Source organism: Ictidomys tridecemlineatus, chromosome 4 (assembly GCF_052094955.1).
Source record: "Ictidomys tridecemlineatus isolate mIctTri1 chromosome 4, mIctTri1.hap1, whole genome shotgun sequence".
In the NCBI taxonomy this organism is placed as follows: domain Eukaryota; kingdom Metazoa; phylum Chordata; class Mammalia; order Rodentia; family Sciuridae; genus Ictidomys; species Ictidomys tridecemlineatus.
Genome location: NC_135480.1, coordinates 184,286,407 through 184,293,645, shown reverse-complemented (window position 1 = coordinate 184,293,645; position 7,239 = coordinate 184,286,407).

The following is a 7,239-nucleotide window of genomic DNA, read 5'->3' as shown; positions in this document are numbered from 1 at the left end:
CGCTTTCTCAGCTGAATTTATCACATTCTCCTACAAGCTGTCTCTTCCCCCCCTGACAATTATTTAATTCCTTTCTCAGTAACCAAGTTCCCTGAGTGGAGCCCCAGAATCCACAGGGGAAAATGAATCTATTCCTGTCTTTGGGGACCTTATACCAACCAAGGTAAAGAATAAATAACTAAAATGGCTGAAGGAAGACAATATGTAATGTAAAGGATGTAGCTCTTGAGTTGGAAGATCTGTACTGATGTCAGTGTTGGCTGTGTGAGCCTGAGTCTCCTGGCTCCTCTGAGCTTTAACTTCTTTTTCTGTAAAGTGGGCCTGATTATAATACCTGCCTCCATACATTTGAAGTGAAGATTAAATAAAGCAATGTCTGTCTACCCACGGTGTTGCACAAATGCTGCTGTTATCACTATTACTCAAAATGAACCAGCACCTTCACCACAGATGGCTACTGCTTCCTGAATGCTGCTATGTCTCCAGTCTGCACATGAGACTTTATATGTGTCATTGCATCTAGTCCTCACACTGGGAGGTGGGCATCACCTCTATTTTACAAAGGAGAAACCTGATGTTCAGCAAGGCTCAGAAAGTAAGTTGTAGAGAAATTGCTGGATCCCAGGTTTGTCTGATTCTTGCCTGATTCAAAGCCTATATTCTTTCCACTATTTGATTTATTTTTACAAACTGATATGAAATGATAACTTCTCTGGGTTCACTCACTACGGTGAGAGTGGACCTTCTGAAGGTACTCTCTGCTCACAGTAGAATTCTCAATATGTGTTTTCTTATTTGGCTTCCCAGAAGCAGACCCCAGCACATAGACTGAGAGTGATTCCAGGAAATACCAGTGGAGGAGCAGAGACAGGAGATAGTCAAAGAAAGGTTTCTTGCCAAACAAGAACGTGGGGAACTCTAGGATCACCATAGGAGATATACCTCAGAATTCTCTTTCCTTTAGGTGAAAAAAATAATAATATTTATACACAAATCTCTGTAAATCTTTTAGTTCTTCTGCCTTGCCATACACAAAAGCAACACACACACATATAGACAAACACACACACACACACACACACACACACACACACACACACTCATACATACACACTCCTCAGAGGGAGGGAGGTCTTCCAAGCTTAAGATACAGATATTCTGGAACTGTAGCATCACAGAGTATACAGATGAACCAAAACCAAGTTAATGAGAAGCAATGGTAGTGTTGAGGGTGAGAGAAAAAAAGAACCAAAACAAGAAAGAGGAAGGCAAGGTACAAAAAAATTACCCAAGCTCTTGCTTGAGGATTTAGTAGGTACCATCCTTCTTATGATATGTCGTCACACACATTAAGATACCTGGGGCAGATTCAATTATTGTTGCATTTTTTTGTTTTCTATCCAACACTAGCATTGCAAATCAACACCTCTTGCCATGTAACTTTTGCAGCATCCTCCTGATTTGAATAGGATGTACTTCACCCTGGAACTTGGGACTTAACAATGTGACTTGCTTTGGGTCAATGGGATGGTAGCAGATACAACCCAAGCAAAGCAAAGTCTTAGAAAGTGTTGCTTATTTGGACTTGCACTGTTACACATAATGCCAGAGTTGTCCTAATGGTTGCAAAAGACAGAGAAGCTACTCCAACCCAGCCCAGCTGAGATGAGCTAACCCTAGGCAGTCACAGACACTTGAAAGAACCTCCTCAATCACCCAGCTGAGCCCAGCCTGAGTCAACCTAAATACACATGAGCAAAAAAAAATTAAAAATAAATACTATTGTCATATAATACTGAGATTTTTTATTGATATTAAATGCTCTGAAGTCATAGGGAACTTCTGCAAAAGCTGTACTTATTTCTTCTCTGATAACACCAAATATTCTCCCAAAAAATGTACAGTTGATAAGTGTTTTCCTTGAGTCACTACTTGAAATTATTTGTTTACTTGTCATCTATTATCCTATCACTGATCTGTGAGTTTCATGAAATCAAGAAACCATGACTGTCTCAAAGCTCCCTCTATCCCAAGTTTTTAGTACAATATTTGTCATATGGTGGCAGTTGAATAAAGTTTGTTGATTGAATGATTCAGTTATTGTACTATGTTCTGCATACAATCAAAATAGCACTCCAGTTACACTCAGTATATTTCAGAGACAAATATTCCCACACAAATATAATTAATTTCTTTTATTATATTGTAGAAACATAGAGAAATAAATAATTCTAAGTGGAAATCTAATGGAAGATTTTGCTGAAATAATGTTGTGGGAATCACTATTTGTTGATTCAGAATGAGCAGAAATCTCCCTGAATGGAGGAGGGAAGAGAGGGCATTCCAATCAAAAGGGACAGCATGAATAAAAGTATGGTACGTGCAAGAATACCCAGGGGCTGAAGCATAGCAGTATGTGTTGGGAAACGATGGGTAACAACCAACTGTGAAGAACCATAAATGGCATCTTAAAAATTCATACTTTGTCCTCTAGAAAATACAGAACCACCAAAGATTTCAAATGATTCTATTAACACAATCCTATACCTTTGACAAAGCTCTTTAAAAATAGGAAAGTGGATGAATAATTGGAATTAGTACATTTTCAAAGAAATTTTGCCCATATATGTTAGCTTTTTTGTTACAGTGATCAAAATACCTGACAAGAACAACTTAGAAGAGGAGAAGTTTATTTTTGGTTCGCAGTTCCAGAGGTTTAGTCCACGGTAGGCCAATTTCATTGCTCTGGATCCAAGATGAGGCAGAAAAAATCACAGCAGAAAGACACAGCAGGGGGAAAGTACTCAGTTCAGCTCATGGTGGCCAGGAAGCAGAGAGAGCAAGGGGAAGGGGCACAGGAAAGATGAGTTCTTCTAAGGCATGCCCTCCATGACCCACTTCCTCCAGCCACATCACATCCATCTACAGTTGCCACCCAGTTAGTCCATTCAAACTACAATGAACTGATTGTGTTACGGCTCTCACTGTTTAATCATCTCAGTTCTGAATATTCCTACATTAAGACGTTTTGGGGGGACGTCTTATATCTAAATCATAACACTGAAGTTACTATTATTCCAGAAGTCTTCCTTATCCTAGTAGATAAATGAACACTGTAAGTTCCAAGATCCAAGTTACATAGTTGATTTAACTCTCCTTACCCTCTTTCCCCTGATCCCTGCACCTGTTTCCTATACCTCTACCCAACACCTATTACACAGACCCCATTCTAAATTAAATCTGATATTTATTCAAATCACACTTTGGCCATAGGCAGAAAGGTACATACATACTTTAGAATCTTGTTGCACAGTTAAAATTGAGAATCTTAAAGGTGAATGAGGCAACTTCACTTGCAAGCCACTGGGGAGAAAGACCCATGTGTAGAAGTCATAAGATTAATAATCTCTCCCACTGAGCATCTGTTTTCTGATCTTAGAATCCTCAGGGTGTTAGACTCAGAAGTCCTAGTACACACCCAAGTATGTAAAAGCCATGAATCTTAAGTGCGAGGGCTTAACTAAAGTCACATGTGGCAGGAAAGATCTCCTTTAATGATGAGTATCATCATCATCAATATTTACTAAGGTTTCTCTCAACATGATTGCAAGCTGGACAATATAATGTTGTTTGTGGTCACTCACTTACAGCCTAATATTCTAAGTCTCTTCTTTTATGGACTGTGCAAGTGATCCATTGAATCTTAGGAGGGAAGTCCTATGAGGTGAATACAGACATCATACATTGAAAATAGTCAACCTTATCTACTCTAGTGGCCCAAAGAATCAGAGAACCAGGTGGTTGTATAGAAGATGATCTCACATCAATTAGTCTGTACCATTGGAGGTTAGTAAAATACAATGTCCGCTGGCATTTGGACCAGAATATGTTCACTATAATGAGCCTCAGTTCTGGATGTAAGAAAAGGTTGAACTATACATAAGAAGATGATGAAGTCAAAGCCGATCCATGCCATTTGCCAATGCAAATACAGTCTACAAAGATAAACCTTTATTTGCAGAAATATGAAAGATAAATCCAATAGAGAGCATGAAAAATAAAATTGCAACTAAAGGAAAGGACAGTATCAACACAAATACTCAGAGGAGACATACTTTGAAAAAAATATTCTATGAACCAAGAGGGACTTTTAGTAAAGTACAATGAATTTCCAATGGACTTTAAGATGGCATGACTTGTGTAAAACAAAAATAATAACTATAAGAATAAAAAATGAATAAAAAAAGGACTAAAAAAGAAAAAATAAATGGATAATAGGAAGTGCTAGGCAGTTAACTGAGATTAAAGTAGGAGCCAGACAAGATTAGAAAGCAAAACTGGAAGTGATATCTCAGAAATAAAATAAGCATTGTGAAAAATTAAGACAAACTGATTTCCCTAAGAACTCAAAAGCAGAATAGCAAAAGTTTTAAGTAAACAATAAAAAGATAAAGTAAGTGATTATACAATCTAAGAATAATAAATGATTCCAGAAATCTTGGGCAAAGAAAAAATAATTTACAGAAAAACATGTTTTTAAAAGCCCAAACCCAGTTATCTGGAATTTTTGTTAATTATATAAGTAAGGAAAAAAACTTCCCAGGAGAAAAAAAAGTAGTCATCTTGAAAGACACAAAATTCAGATTGGCCTTAGAATTTTACTCTGTGACACTAAAATATCAGAAGGTAATAGAGCAATATCTATAAAGCTTTGAGGGGAAGATACTGTGAAATGAGGCTTTTGAGCCCAGGGAAATCATTTTCATCTGTGATCCTTATCCTGCATTATATATAATATTGAAAGAGCCCCCTAATTGGTGACCTTTCCTCCCCATCTCTCTATCTCCAGTCCATCTTCCTATCTTTTATATTCTGATCTTACTTCCTTGATGCAAATCTTACAGAGCCATGTGACTTTTTGAAATACAGTAAAAACGTTATGTGTATACAGCTATTCACCGTCTACCTTTTTTCAACTTGACTGTATGTAAGAACTTTTTGTTTTTATAATTTTAAAAAAGAAAAAGAGAATCTGTCAGGTCAACCTCATTGCCTACTGAATAGAATGCAAATTTTTTTGCAAACCTCTTCATCGTCTTAATGTGCCTCTCCAGTGGCACCTTCTGCCCCTTATTCTTACCCATCTCCCCGTTCTTGTCCATGAGTTCCTTACGGTTCCTTATGTGCACCCTTTTCTTTCACTGTCCTTGTACCCATATTCTTCCCTTGCCTGGGATCACCTTTCCCCAGCTGGCTTCCTTAGTTTGCAACTATTTATCTTCAAAGATCAGAACGAACATTTTATCTTCATAAAAAGCAGATTGTTCCTCTACTGTCCCCAAGGTTCTTGCTTTACACTCTTCTCCAAGTACACATCACCTTGTGCCATATTTGTTTGTGTTCTTAGCACCCACAGCAACATAAGTGGGCACCTGGAGGACAGGAACTGCTTTCTTCAGCTCCATTTCTATCTGGATTTGTAGAACAGAATTTGACACAGAATAGGTGTCCATAAAGGATCTGTGGTTTCTACAGGAGTAGAAGAGGAGAGACAAAAGGGAGTTCCAAAAGAAGAATTTTGACTGTGGTAGCATTAAAATTAATTCATCTTGCAGAAGCTGAGTTTGCAGACAAAGAGGACTCCTCTGATGTCTCAGACAAGTTAGGTTCTGTTGCAGTAGCAGCACAAGCTACATAACTTAGGAGGTCCAGTGCCTAATGAGAAATCAGGGCCGCTCATCCAAATATTAAGGTTTTCAAGATAGCAACAGCACAGCAGTAAACTAAGTATGAGATCCTTTTAATGTAGGTAACTGTGTGGCTACAAGCTGTGGTTTGAAGATGGTTTGTGTCTCTCCAGTGGACCACTTCCAGGGTATACTAGGAGGTGTTGTGGAACCTTTAAAAGACAGGGCATACTGGAAGTCTTTGAGTATTTGTAGGTGTTCCCAAAGAGGGGATCATGTGACCTATCCACCTCTCTCTGTCTCTGACTAGAGATGCAACTGCTTTCTCTTCCACATATTCCTGTCCTGATATGCTGCCATGTGCCAATTCACTAGAGGCCAGACCAGTAAGACCATTCAATCTTGAACTCTGAAGCTCCAAAGCTGTAATTTAAATAAAAACTTGGCTTTCTATAAATTTAGTTGCTTCATGTGTTTCATTGTAGTAATTCAAAGCTGACTAACCTAATACCTAAGAGACCCACCCACAAAACCAGTCCTAGTTCCCAAGGATGTCAAGCTGACTGAGACTTCCCAATTCTCTACCAGTTTCCCTGAGTGGCAGCAGTGGTTATCTGTCTATCCTTGGTGATGTATTGACAAGAAGTGGGAACACCCAAGTGAAAATTTACCAAATCTCTTAAAGTCACTCTGAGACTTAATATGTTTTCAAAAACTGCCTTTACCAAGACACTGCTGAATTCAACATCTAGATACTGAATACAGTCACCAGTTCTCCCAGTATCAGAGTATTATCTGCAGGTTATGTGATGTCACATGAATTGCAACAAGACCACAATGACTCAGCCATGATAAGACCTCATCTCTCATCTCATACTGGATAAGGATTAAAAATAACTGAGCGCAGCATCTTCAGAGAGGGTAAGACACTTTGATGTGAGTCAGTCTCCTCATTTAAGAATTTGAACATGCTATATCATTTTAGTAATCCAAAGACTCTTTATATTGCTCTGCGTAATCTTTTAAATAGTTCCTTCATGCTTTAAAATCATTATTTTTATTGTCATGATTTTGTTAGATTTTTCTCTATCACCTAATATTTCATTATGTAGATAAAATCTAGTAATGCTTTTATGTTTATTATGTACGAATATTTTACTGAACTCATTAGTTCTAAGGGCTTTAGAGTTAATATGCTCAGGCTTTCTAGGAATATAAACATGTAAATAGTCATGACTTTGTCTCTTCCTTTGTAATATCCATGTTTCTTATTTCTGTTTGATGTCCTCTTCTATGGCCCAGAACTTTTAGAAAAAAATTTTATAAAAATATCTTGTTCCTGATTTTGATGGCAGTGAGCCCAATGTTTCACTATGAAGCATTACCATGTTTATTTTTACATAGTGCATTTATAGCACATTGAAAACATCCTACTCTTAGTTTAAGAATTATTTTACAAAATCTGGAATAGCATGTTATAAAATGCCTTTCCACTATCTGCTAAGATTATCATATAACTCGATGTTTTGCCTAGAATTATGGATGTATTATG